Source organism: Cydia pomonella, unplaced genomic scaffold (genome assembly GCF_033807575.1).
Source record: "Cydia pomonella isolate Wapato2018A unplaced genomic scaffold, ilCydPomo1 PGA_scaffold_30, whole genome shotgun sequence".
Lineage (NCBI taxonomy): Eukaryota > Metazoa > Arthropoda > Insecta > Lepidoptera > Tortricidae > Cydia > Cydia pomonella.
Window position 1 is genome coordinate 14,239 of NW_026907865.1, and position 14,342 is coordinate 28,580.

The 14,342-nt window shown below is 37.6% G+C and overlaps 1 long non-coding RNA gene across 2 annotated transcripts; it reads left to right on the plus strand.

Moving 5' to 3' along the window:
* The first annotated feature begins 1,122 nt into the window (after positions 1–1,122).
* Positions 1,123–13,784, plus strand: LOC133533985 (uncharacterized). 2 transcript variants are annotated; one of them, XR_009801953.1, is made up of 3 exons: positions 1,123–1,365; positions 1,710–1,872; positions 9,714–13,784. It is a non-coding gene; the product is annotated as an uncharacterized LOC133533985 (long non-coding RNA). The 2 variants fall into 2 exon arrangements; XR_009801954.1 differs by having other exon boundaries at positions 1,123–1,355.
* The last annotated feature ends 558 nt before the right edge of the window (positions 13,785–14,342 follow it).

Consider the following 14,342-nt stretch of genomic DNA (forward strand, 5'->3'; position numbering starts at 1 on the left):
TCCTACAACCATTTGATCGGTCGGTCAAAGAAACGGCAAATTTCGGTAACGTGGTGAATCCTATTGTATTTGTGTAAGTATTAAAATAAATAATTGTCTATTTCTTCGTAATTATTTGGGTACAACTGCTATAATTTCATTATGTAGTTTGCATTGGGAATATAAACTTTTAGTCTTACAGAGGAGGTGATAATCTGTGACATTATCTCAGAGGAACATATCTAGATTATTTTGCGAGAAAACAAAGTTAACTAATAGTATCTGAGGGTTACCTCCCTATCAGACTTACGTACGAATTTACAAGTGCGACAGAGAGGCAACACGTCGAACGTGGTTCGCGGTAGGCCTCCTGAATCAAATACATAGCCCAAATAGCGCCATCGAAACTAGGTACGTTTATATAATGAGTAAGTAAATGTGTCAGTTTTTATTTTTTTCTCAGGTTTCGATTGATATGAAAATTGGTAGGTTTAGGCTTCCCATTCTGATCAGAATAAACACGAAATCTCAATTAAGGACAAAAAATATGTATGTAATTTTCCTTTTATTTACGGAAATTCTATACGTTTTCGCTAGAATATTTTTGAGGACACGGTGGCGCTCGAGTTGTACAGATAACGGAACTCTATATATCCAAAAACTTAAATCAAAATCTGAGAAAAAAAAAACGTAAACAACATTAAATATGGTCTATATTTAATATTGTTTTCGTTTTTAATAAAAATGTATGAAAAAAGCGATATTATTGTTTGTCCTTGGCACATTCTCACAATTTTTTAAATTCCCCACTTTAAATTGAGCAAGATGATTAGTCGGATTATTTGTTGCCCACCATATCCGACCAATCATCTTGCTGTGTTGCGTATGTTCTGTCCCTCACGGACGCACGCGTATAGCACATCTGTAGGATCCTACCATCTATGGCTCTGCACATCTACAAATGCATAAAATCATAAGTATCACACTTTAACACACATACAAATTCAGTAATACACATTTGTTTTAAACATATATTGAGATACACTATGATAAAATATTCCAAGTTCGTTTTCGTCCCATTGTCATAAAAACCGTCCCTTTTCAGATTACACACCGTCCGAAATTGGAGTTATGCGCTGGCAACACTGTTTAATGGAACCTTTGTCCGGTAAACAAGTAGTGAATTTGCTAGGTTTTTTCACTCTGTATACAGTGTGAAGGTGTGGAAAGTTGGAGGTAAGCGCCGCAGCCCGCAATAGTCGCAGCGGGCACCGAGAAGAGCGCTGTAGGGGTTCAGGTTATGACAGGCTAGATATACAAGACGTGCGACGAGCCCTTCAACAACTTCAAGCCAAAAAAATCTTCTGGTCCGGATGGTATTCCCTCGTGCGTATTTAAGGACTGTAGAATTGTGCTGGCGGAGCCGCTATTGCACCTCTGTTTCAAGCTAAAAGTATTCCTAGAAATTTATAAAATTACTTGAGTGATAACCAGTACTGATAGGTGGATCAGGAGATAAGGCAGAGGGTCTCGACTTTCGAACGACAAGAAGTTCGGCCAGCAATCTTCTTAGTCACGTAGTGCAGATAATATGTATAGTGGGTAGCAGGAGTCAAACTGATAATGGTTACTTTGACTTTAAAGACACTAGATCTGGTTGATAATGACTTGTTGCTGTCAAAGTTAGCAGGCTTTGGTTTTACCCCACACTCACTTAATTTTTTTTGCAGACTACATGAGGGAAATACAGCAGTATGTAGATTATGAAGAGCACAGATTGAATCCAGCAGTGACATGGGCCATTTGTTCAATAGAATATCTTGGTTATATGGAGATTGGCTGAGAAAGCAAGGTGTATGCTACAAGGTGCAGGTTTCTGCAAAATATATTAGGGTGAGTCCATTAAGACAGCTGTTTATCTGAAAAACAGGGACTGGGTCATTGGTCAATGGGTCATACACCATCAAAAACTCAATCTTAAGAGCAAAACTACAAAAGGATGCATATGTTGGTGGATCCCCTTAATACAAAGAAACATAACACTTTCAGAAAATATATATTCTCTAATTATAATGCATGATATGATAAATTTACAATGGTCATGTAACAACATTGTTACCTGACAGGCAGTCTTCCACACATGTACCTTAATTAATTTAAATAATTATAGTCCGCTTTTTTCAGATTTCCTCAGTTTGAGGTTTTTTAGATTACCTCAATTAAAATAATTTGTAGGTTCGAAAAATTCTAATCTTAAAAAACAATGCTGAGGTCAACACTGGTGAGTGTCAAATGGCAGGTGGATGTCAGCAATTTCAATAAAATATTTATAAACATGTTAAACCTTCTTTGTACTTCAGTGTACATTTTATAGAAACCTGTGTACCTCTCCGTGAAATGAGATATAGACTCAAAACAAATGCAGGTTTTTTTTATATACCACATCGGTGGCAAACAAGCATACGGCCCACCTGATGGTAAGCAGTCACCATAGCCTATGGACGCCTGCCAGCAAACAAAAAGTCTTCTGGAAATCGATTTTCACTCATGTTGTCTCAGATATGAGTGAATATGGTATTGATACATTCAGTGTAATTCCCTGAACACAAATATATGAGATGACAACCGCGAAAGTGGTAGGGGTTATTATATACATACCCACGCTCGTAAAACATTACCCTCCTCCTGACACAGTCGGGTAAAAATATGTTTTCAGTAACAAAATAGTATTTTTACCCGACTGCATCAGAAAGAGGGTAACGTCTTTCGAGCGCGAGTATGTCTATAATTATGTCTATTTATTTGGCACGCCCTACAGCTCAAACGGCTGGACGGTTTTTGACATATGAGTTCTGGTTGAATTCGTCAGAATTTTGGTAGTGACAGGCTATATACATTTTCAAAATGGCGCCCGCTAATGAAAAACCGGGGGGGGGGTCTTACCATAGCAATATGGGTACCAAATGAAAGTTACCTAGTGAAATGTTCTTTCAAAAATATATGTGAACAGTCGGGTTTTTTGTGTTGCAGTTTATTATTAATATTTTTGATAAATCTGGTTAATTATTTTTTATCATTATAAAGAGGATATTAACAGTCACATAGCAAAGAGTCTCGATCAACACCTTGAGAGACTCTCGCTAGGTGGTTGTATCAAGGGTCAGATGCAGAAGGCGATGATCTTGGACACGGCGCGGATAGTCCGGCGGTTCCTCTCTCTGCGGCCATGAGCACCGGCAGCTTGGGCCCTGCCCCGCTACTGGCGGCACCCTAGGTTAAGTTTTTTATAATGTGTTTATATGTATTTTTGTATTCTTTTTGTATGGTTTTTTTGTATTTTACTTTTATGTATAATCATATTATAAAATGTCTAACCTAAGACCTAAAATAAATAAAGAGATTAAGGGTGCCTTTCGACCAGAGATGTGCTATACTTGCTATGCTATGTTATCATACATTTGAAACGCAGCTCCAGCTGCAGCTACGTTTCAAATGTATGATTGAAAACATAGCATAGCACATCTCTCGTCGAAAGACACCCTAATAATAAAAATAATAAAGACGTTTATTCAAAAAGTTTAAACATAGGTACATAATAAAAGTACACAATAATGCTTACAAACTAATTGAAAGGGAAAGTGGCTCAGCTAATGTCTACGCCAAATGGCCAAAATTGTTGAAAGTTTTCAACTAATTTGTTAGAGCAAGTATTGAAAAAGTTACAGTATGTTATATATTTGTTATCTAATCACAAAGCCCTTTTATTTGGTACCTCACATGGTATGCTTAAAGGAAAATAAAATAAAAGTTTGTACTGCCGACTTTATGACGTCACAGCAACTACCCCCACCACTTCGCGCTTGTCATCTCGTATATTTGTGTTCAGGCATTGACATATATTTGATGATCAAACGAACTTCTTGAAGTGAAGTTCGATCGATATTATATGAGTCACTTCATTTGAAGATATAATTTTATATTAACCATGTAGTTTCCCTATTGAACAGATAGCATCGCACACATTTAAGAGTAACTATTTTGATTAAAACTGTGGAAACCAATTTCCGCCCACTTCCGCTTACTGGTTACCTGCGTGCGGCGACCGCTGCGCTCTTCATTATTTTTAGAGAAGGCAGGAACCAAAACTTATATCAGGGCTCTAGGGTGGGTGGGACCTTATATTATATCTTCAAATGAAGTGACTCATATAATATCGATCGAACTTCACTTCAAGAAGTTCGTTTGATCATCAATTATATTTCGTCACTTCATTTTTCAGATATAATTTTATATTAACCATGTAGATGTTTAGAGATATAAGTTTTGGTTGAAATAAGCCGAAAGCTTTGGCTGTCTGAGTATCTGGTTTAAGTTAAGACGTTCCTCCTAACTAGCACATGGACGCCGGGACGTCCCAAAGAGAGAAAAAAACTTCCCAATTTATATGCCATGCCAATGACCGCAGGATTTTATTTTATTTACTGTACTTTACGTATACGCCGTACTAACATTAGAAATATATTATTAAAAAACATCATAGTGAGACACTAAAAACATATATCTATCTTAGTCCGAAGTAAAATAAGTCATTCGGGTGAAAATTATTTGTTAATGTTAACCATGGTGATAAACCGAAATATTTAGTATTTTTATTTATTTTTTATTTATCTGAACTACTGTATTTACAGTTAGGCCGTTACTCATATAAAGTATCCTTGGTATGAGATATTCATATTATAGTTTAATGTTTCAAATTATTAGATTATAAGTTAATCGCCATCTATATATGGCTAGAATTTATTTATTTTCAGGTGCTAAAGATTTATTTTGATCAGAATTTATTTATTTTCAATTTCTAGAGATTTATTTTCATCAGTTGTATTAAGTTAGTGTCCCAAATATACCATATTTTGATGTTTTGAGTTATATTATTTAAAATCGTATTTCAGTCGTTTAACTTTAACCAATTCTACAATAAAAGAAAACGATCTGATGATCCTTTTTTATGAAAACACATGATACTATTTTAATTGACTGCTAAAGAAATCCAGAAGTATGGTAAATGAAACTGAACCAAAATTAAATCAATGCTTTAGCGAACAACTGTGTAATGGGTTGTGTTTTAAGCCATCAAGTAATTGAAGTTATTATCACTGTATCGAACGCAGAGTAGCCCACCTGCGTAGACTGCAGACCAAGTTCAGGACATAATATGTGTACACAAGTATACTGTGGCAATTGAGTTATGAAGCCTTGTTTAAAAGCACAAAGAAAGTTTAGGTATGTAGGTTCAAAATAAAAAGTACATATTAGGTATGTACACATGATACATATATATATATATATATGTATATTTTAATACACCTTTTAGGATATCAAAACAAAGCCTAATAATCCCGTTTCAATTTGTTGTTCACAATGAAACATAATTCACTAAGATTCTATACACTTTGTGGTCTACTTTACATTCAGTTTAATTCGATTTCAAAAAGTAGAATTAATTCATAAAACGTCAATTTATGAATGTATGAAAGTTCACTAGCGATCCTTGTCCGCGATACGGAATTAAAGAAGACAGGCGGTACTGCTATTGATATCAACTTCAGACTCGTCTAAGAGTAATAATAACTAAAATAAGACGTAATTTATGTCAACGATACAACCCAGCGTTACCTCCAGACAGGGTAGGATACGTTGTATTCATTGAGCAGATGGCGACAATGAGAAAATTCAGTTATTAGGCTCATGCACACGCATGTCGGCTTACAGCAGCTCCTGCTGAACGAATAGTGACACAACGAGTCTTTGTAGATACAAAGACTCACGCGGCCTAGCGCGTTTTAAGATTTTTAATTTAAAAATAATAGTTTTTTTTTTTTTTTTCTCCAAAACGTGTCTAACGTCATTAAAATGCATTAAAATCTCTGATCTATTCAAGAAGAAATATATTTTGGATTTTGTCAAATGCAAAAATCCATCATGTTCTTGAAATATAAGAAATATATGAACGTGCATAAATCCATATGCTTTCGGTTAAGATATGAAAAAATAAATTTATAAGGCTACTATAACTACTACTCAACTTTCGAAGTTATTTCTTATATAACATTATAATTTACCCAAAGAAATGTTCTATTATTACGCTCATATTGCATATAATAAATAGGGCAAGGGCCAAGGCCCATTAATGACATCGGAATATATTTAATTTTATATACCTAATGTATATTCGAGCTACTCGTATTACGGTGCTAAGTTAATAATAACCAGTTAAACCTGAGTAGGTAAAGTCAGCGTACAACATACATGATCAGTAATTAGCTTAATAAACATATGTACATGACTCCATGTGACAAGTCTTTTCATTCGAATAAAGATAAATAAGATGACCTTTTTTCTTTTATTAAATATTAATGACAGCATGACACGATTGACCATATTTGCACAAATATCGGTGCTGTAGCTGCTATTCTCTCAGCGCAAACTAAACTAGCACAGCAATCAACCACGATAACAATCCATAGTTTTTCACGTATTAATTAAGCATCAAATCTCAAATGCCCTCTATTTTTATTTTATCCAAATATTCGCTCTGTCGGTAACGAAAGACATAGACGTAATGTTGTATATTTTTATAATGTATAAAAAATACACTTATAGAATAACTGGCATAATAAAATAAAAAAATGTATTGCTACTGTGGTTGTATTGCGAGTTTAGAAAACAAATATTATATTTAGTGATTCGGTCTTAATTTTATGAATGACTATATTAATTATACAGTAGTATAATTAGATTACAGATACTAAATGTATATGTACATATATTTCAAACTTAGCAAAAACATATTGCATAACCGTTTTGCGTGTTTTAAGTCTAGTGAACGTATTGCATAGTACCATCGCAATGGCTGAAAGAGTACCGCGACAGACACATGAGAGTTGAACCATACATTTATTTATTTATTTTATACGATTTCTATTACCTAATTAATTATTTAGTTATTTAAGTAGTAATCTGAGGGGTAATCCTTTAAAGGATAATCAGAGGGTAATCGTCTTGTTGTTTTAATACAATTAAATAAATATATGAATAGGTATTTACCTAGTTACCGATTATTTACAACCATAAAAATAAACACTCAATGTCTGTGAGAGATGCGAACAAAATATCTTAATATGTGCAACTCGCCAAAATGAAGAGAAAACCATATCCTGATTAACTCAGATGGATGGTACTCTAGTGGTGCTTGACACTGAGCTCTTGCAAATTGTTCTAGTAAATTGTGATGAAAAAACTCGTCTTCCTCTAATTCAATTGAAGTAAGTGTACTTATTATAATTCAATGATTCAATTGAATTAATTATCCGGTATAACTTTAAGAAAAAATCTAATTTTCAAACAGATAATAAGTACTTACTGGCATCGCCAATAAGCGACCATGACAATTACTCATTTATATCAAGTTTTGTTATATCTTATTTTGAGAAATAAAGATTCTTAAAACTGATATTATAAATAGGTATATTTTGATATAAGTATTCATTTGGTCGACTCTTTTTTATGCGATTTAATATAGGAGTAAACCAAAGTTGCCCATAACATTATTGACGTACGTAGCCATATTTTTATAGTTCGATTTATGAATGTTTCTGCATATCATAATGATTTAAAAATCGACACCAAAAAGTATGCACTGTCAGGGCACCACTATACATATTAACAAGATATTTTATCAAGATTAAGTTTAGAAATTGCTTTCAAATCCATTACAGGTCTTTTATGACATATAAGAGTTTAAATATTGTACGTCAGAAAGAATATACTTTAAATAATACTGTGACGTGATGTAGGTACACGTAGCAATTCCCACTTTTAGAGACAAGTTATACCTACCCAATGTATTAATATTTTATTTATCTGGGTAGTGTAGTATAAAAACAATGTACTATTGTGTTAAATACAACATTTGTGAGTCGCTTGTTGATTTACATTCAACCTATGGGCGGGGATTCATACTTCTTTTTTCATTTAATACCGTACTATGGGTTAGGTGTGAGTAAAATTTGGATATATTTTAAGTGTTGGGCCGTCTAAAACCAAATAAAAAGAAAGCCTCCCTCGGCTTTATAACACAACATTATTCCCATTTTTAAGGCAATAAATTTCCCACAAAATATATGGGTATTATGAAAAATGCACCAATATGAATGTCTAGGCCCTTTGTTTCGTTGTGCGTTGTGCATTATCCGATCTTTTGGTTCACGACCAATCGCCGCGCCGGGCGAAATCGGTGTTCGAAATACGAACAGACTTTCCTTCGTGTTGGTTCACGACCAACCCCCAGGATGATTTTTTATGCCTTTGTTTCGTTGTGCGTTATCCGATCTTATACCTTCGTGTTGGTTCACGACCAACCCCCGGGCGAAATCGGTGTTCGAAATACGAACAGACTTTCCTTCGTGTTGGTTCACGACCAACCTCCAGGATGATTTTTTCCATCGTGTTAGTTCTCGACTAACCTCCAGGATGTATGTATGTCCTTCAAGTTGAAGGATTGCACAACGATTTTAAAAACAAATATATGTATATTGCACAACGAATTCAATGAAATCTCACAGCTAACACCATAGTAGGCAACGAAGATCGTTATAAAAAATGTGGTCTTGTGCCGAAGTGTTCGGCAACTAGACCGAGGTGTGGACGCTACCACGCACAAATAAAGAATGAAGAGCGCAGCGGTCGCCGCACGCAGGTAACCAGTAAGCGGAAGTGGGCGGAAATTGGTTTCCACAGTTTTAATCAAAATAGTTACTCTTAAATGTGTGCGATGCTATCTGTACAATAGGGAAACTACATGGTTAATATAAAATTATATCTGAAAAATGAAGTGACGCAATATAACTAAGGACGGGCCTTACGGGCACTAAGAATGGTGCTAGTTTAGTGGTGTCACTCACGAGCCAATCCTGCAGTCTAACGCAACTAGTCGCGACCAATCGCGCATGTGATGCGAACTCATCAACAATTGGCGTTCTGGCGGTAGACTGTACGATGGGCTCGAATTCGTGTGCGTGACACCGCTTTACTGAACCCATTCTTACCATTAAGGCCCGTCCTTAGATATATGTCAATGTGTTCAGGGCATTACACTGAATGCATCGATACCATATTCACCCATATCTGAGACGACATGAACGAAAATATAAATATAAATATATATATATATATATATATATATATATATATATATATGTTTGTATCTCTTTACCTTTGGCTATTACTACTTACGATTATAACGACGAAATTTCGGTGGTCCCTTCATCGTCGTTATATTATATCCGAAATCCATTGTATGTGGTTTCGTACCCTTTTTTAAGCCTAGGTCGTTTTAGGAATAGATGTACTGATTTCATTGTCTGAGTACCCATAACACAAGCCTGCTTGGCTTACCGTGGGACTTAGTCAATTTGTGTAAGAATGTCCCTATAATATTTATTTATTCTATTAAAGGTTTACAGAGGTACACTGAATGTGCAATATAACTGCATACTTTTAGTGCGGTAGGTACAATGACAAGATTTCATAGCTCAACCCGCCATCCTGACGCTCACCTATAGTGATACATATTAGTCAATTGTAATGTATAGTTATGAAAGTAAATTAAAGTTCACGTTGCACAGATAAAATCACTTTAAACAACGTTTCTAATGAAAATAAATCTCAAATTTCAGGAGCTGATACAGGCAGCCAGAATGAGTCTGCTGGGTCGCCGGCGCCGGACGCGCGCGTCTTCGTGTCTCTCGCCAGTTGCAGGGGAAGATGCGAATAGTTATAAAGGCGTGCATGACGTCGCTAAAAAATGATAGATATAATACTAATCTTGTTGCCCAAGGTATTCCTCAAGTTCACGGGGTAGATTACAGGTGTAGTGCATAATCCTTTACCATTTTGACGACCACTCTGGCCTAGTAGGTAGTGATCCTGCTTATGAAGCCGATGATCCTGGGTTCGAATCTCGCGGTAACGGAATTTATTTTAGTGATGAGTACAGATATTTGTAGCTGAGTCATGGAAGTTTTCTATGTGGGAATTATTCAATTTGTGTAAGAATATCCCTTTAATACTTGTTTATTTATTTTTCGTATTTTCTCGGAAACGTTGCTATTCGTCATGCTACTTCAGTCAACCTCAATACTTATTGTACTGAATGACCGAAAAAGCATGACACGTTCGTACGTTTGCGTGAAAATACGTTGGTAAAGGAAATTGCACTATATTTTTAAAACCTATTCACCTGTCAGTAAAATATGAAAAAGGAAAGTTCATGAGTTTCATAATTTTCTTTCCTCCAACAGCTTCCCATGGAGCAAATGTAAACCTTTTGTGCATGTCAATAGTTCTCAAATGGAATTGGTATAAGTCATAATATAATCGTAGATCAAAATTAGTACATTACGATATACTCGTATAAGGAGTGTACCGAAAAAAAACTGTAAACTTCAAATGAAAAAAAAACTGATGCAGTTGAGAACAAATTAAGGTTTTTAGAATAACTACAATAAAAAGCGACTTTTAATTTAGATAATTGTCACTTTTTTTTATTTGTTCTGTAGGAGTGATAGGCAGCTTGTTCCTAGCGCATTCAGTGGCAGCTTTTTACGGACCCGTTTTTCATATTTGCCTGCATCACCCCGTCACCTGCTGGACATGTTAATGTTTTTTGGCTGTTTCATTCTTCTCTTTTAATACACTTTTGATTTGAGCCCAATAATAGTAGATAGAACGGCACTGCAGGACGTTTGGAGCTCGTACTCTATTCTATGTCAACTGCCAAATGCGATTTTTGTAGGAAGGAAATTGTATGATTTTCGATTTGGCCTAGAATGATTATTATTCCAAGATTAATAATTCTGGTTTTACGCTGTTCGACTTTACACCGGCAAATAAAAGAGATGCCTAAAAATATTAATCAACATCTCCAGAAATAATCATTTTCTAAAAATGCAACATTTTAAAATAAATTTAAGAAAGAGATCAACATTTAAACACACTTTTAGTGCTTTATAGGTTTCTAGAACATATAAGTCATTAAGTTACATTCTTATTTTGGTAAAAAAAATAGCAAAAACGTCTCAGAAAAAATTAAAATAATCATGTCCAAAAATTGCCAATTTTATTATATATTAATAACTCCCTAGGGAGTTATAGCTTTTTTTTTCACAATCCATAAATCCCGCGGCAACAAAGTAGGCCTTTGTCCTTCAGCACACCTGCATGAAATAAGATCTTTTTCGAGCAAGTGTGATGAAAAGATTATTGTTGATTTTGGATTTCATACAATGGAATTAAAAAGACAGCGGCCTACGCCTAATTATGTAGAAAATGAGGAACCAATGAGAAATGATTTTATTATAAATTTGTATAAATGTATGTGTCATTACATAAAATTTACTTAATAACTATGTATTTCATATTTATTATAAATATATTACAAGGCGTTGTACCTATGTCGATGTTTCACTTATATGCCCACCAATATAGCCTAATGTAGATTACCACTGCAAAGCCAGGAAGGCTAATCTTTAACACGTTGGCTGCCATAAACATCACCGGTGGGATCACGTAATCTTCTCTGGCCAGCTCTCTGGCTGTGTCGCTATGACCATCACCGGTGGAATCGAAAGCTTGTTACTTACATCTTTATTAACCTCAGTAATAGTCCGATGCTGGGAACACGAAAATTGTATGGGGCGTGGGAGGAACACTTTCGGTGAAGTATGGTGGGCAGCCAACGTGTTAATACTTCGTTTATTTTTGGTAGGCTTAATTTGGCTGCCCTTTTTAGGGTACCTTCCACGTACCTACCGTAATAGGGGACTACTACGTAAAAACCGTATGTAAAATAAAAGGTAAAAAAGACCTATTTCTAACTTAAGAGTTATTAGTATACCAGAGAGCCTACCGCGAACCACGTTCGACGTGTTGCCACTCTGTCGCACTTGTTAGTTCTTTCTTAAGTGTGACAGGGAGGCAACACGAACGCGCCCTAGCGCCCGCACGGTAGGCCCTCAAGTGTAACTGGGTCGCAGCTGAATTTTGTCCATAATGGCGGTGAATACTGAATACTTCATCAAATCATCATAAGAAGCCTGTCGAAGAGCCCTTGCTCTTTCCATACTCTTGGACGTAGCCATGTGCAAGAGTATGGAATAACAAACACTTTACGAAAAAGACTAAAATGACTGTCTACCAAACTTGTGTCTTGAGCATACTCTTGTAGGGGGCTGAAAACTGGACGTCGTACGCTATATAAAAAGAGAAAGATCCCCGCATTTTGCGAATTTCGATTTTCGCGGTAGGCCCCCAGGAACAAAGACGGAATTTACACCTGCCACGTGCGCTGCCTAGGTACGTAGTGAGTAGGTACGTATGGTATACTAAACATAAACATAACGTGGAAAGACAGGGTTACTGGGTACCAACGAAAGTGTACTGGAGATAGCTCAACTTCCTAATATCACCGCGCTTATGATCTGAGACCACGCTACTCAAACAAAAACGCTTGGACAGTGGCGACAGCGACAGTGCTGATTAGGCTAGCGCAACGTAGGACGCCATTGCTCCGCTTTAACCCATAATAGACTGCGTAAAGCGTGATATGTCGGTTTAAAACGGAGTTTTGTTTCAAAAAGTATTTTATCTTAAAAAGTATTTAGAAGATACCTATCTAGTATTTCAAATACCATTTCCAGAGGTAGGTATCTTAAATTGTATCATTGATGTAAGTATAATTAACTGGATTCACTATCAGCCGGAAAAAATGGCCCCACAAAAGTAATGCTCGAACGGCTCGAGCACGAGTTTTGCTCCCAGTCTCATTTCGGCGGTCGACACGACAACTGTCAAACATGACGAAATGTTCTGTAAAAAAAACCGGCCAAGAGCATGTCGGGCCATGCTCAGTGTAGGGTTCCGTAGTTACTCTTCCGTCACAATAAGCTAAACTGGAGCTTAAAGTATAGTAAATTGTTAACCAAGGGATGAAACGCGAGTTAAACAAATAGGCAAATTTGCATAATCAGTACCTACCTAATTAAAGTCTGTGATGGCGCGCGCAGCCACGCATCACAATACCACGCCACCGCCGCGTGATCTGTCCCGAGCTACCCATCGCGCCGCATGCCGGCCGCCGAGCGACTGAGAGTCGCTGCCCCCGCCCGCGCCCCGCGAGCCGCGCACTATAAAAGCCAGCGCGGTCGCCTAGATAGCAGGCAGTCGCTCTCACAGCCTTCCGCTGTGAGGACCGCTGCTCTCCCGGTACGAGCCGGCGTGTTTTCAGACGCGTTAAGGCTCCCGGTCCCTAGCCACCCTACCCTTCCTGATTCCCGTAGGCCAGTTGAGCCGGCGTGTTTACAGACGCGTTAAGGCACCTGGAGTACGTACCCTTCCTGACCCCGTAGCCCAGTCGAGCCGGCGCGTTTTCAGACGCGTGAAGGCACCTGGAGTACGTACCCCTTCCCGATTCCTTATCCCGGTTGTGCCGGCGTGTTTACAGACGCGTGAAGGCACCCGGGGTATCCACCCCTATACTATCTCGCTCCCGTCAAAACCGCCCCTTCACTCTTAGGGGATACCGATCCCAAAACTCGCGAGTAGCTTAGGGTCCGCGCCGTCCCGTAATCCCGTTGCTATAAATTAGAAGCATCCCCCGCGTCGTACCTAGCCTAGGACATCTAGATTTAAGGAACCTTTATTTAGAATAAACCGGCATAAAAGCCCGCCGATTTGTGTTACAGCATTAACTTTGGTTTCTTTGTCTCACCCTGCACCCTCTCTCTCCTCTGAGCTAACTAGGAAACCCTTGCTCCTGTCTGGAACAAGGGAGTTGTATGAGGCCACGCCCGCCCCGGCGAACGTGACCCCATCACATCTGGCGCCCAACGAAATAACTCACGTAGGAGTCTATACGGTGTCCTGGAAGGAACCGGTGCTCGAGAGAGGACAGGGGTAGTTATAAATAAATAAATAAATAAATATATATACCGTAGGGCTGCTACACCGTAGCATTACCGCATCCAGTTGGGGGGAGTGTCGCTTCCCGCCCACCCGTACATCACATCTAGCGCCCGACTAAATAACTCACGTAGGAGTCCAGACGGTATCCTGGAAGAAACCGGTGCTAGAGAAAGGACAGGGATAAAAATAAATAAATAAATACATATTTGCCATATACCGTACCGGGTATATATACCGTACACCCGCTATACGTAGCATCACCGCACCGATTCGGGGGGACTGTCGCATCCCGCCCACCCGTTCATCACATCTGGCCCACACAGAGGTACACCAGGAGTCCCGAC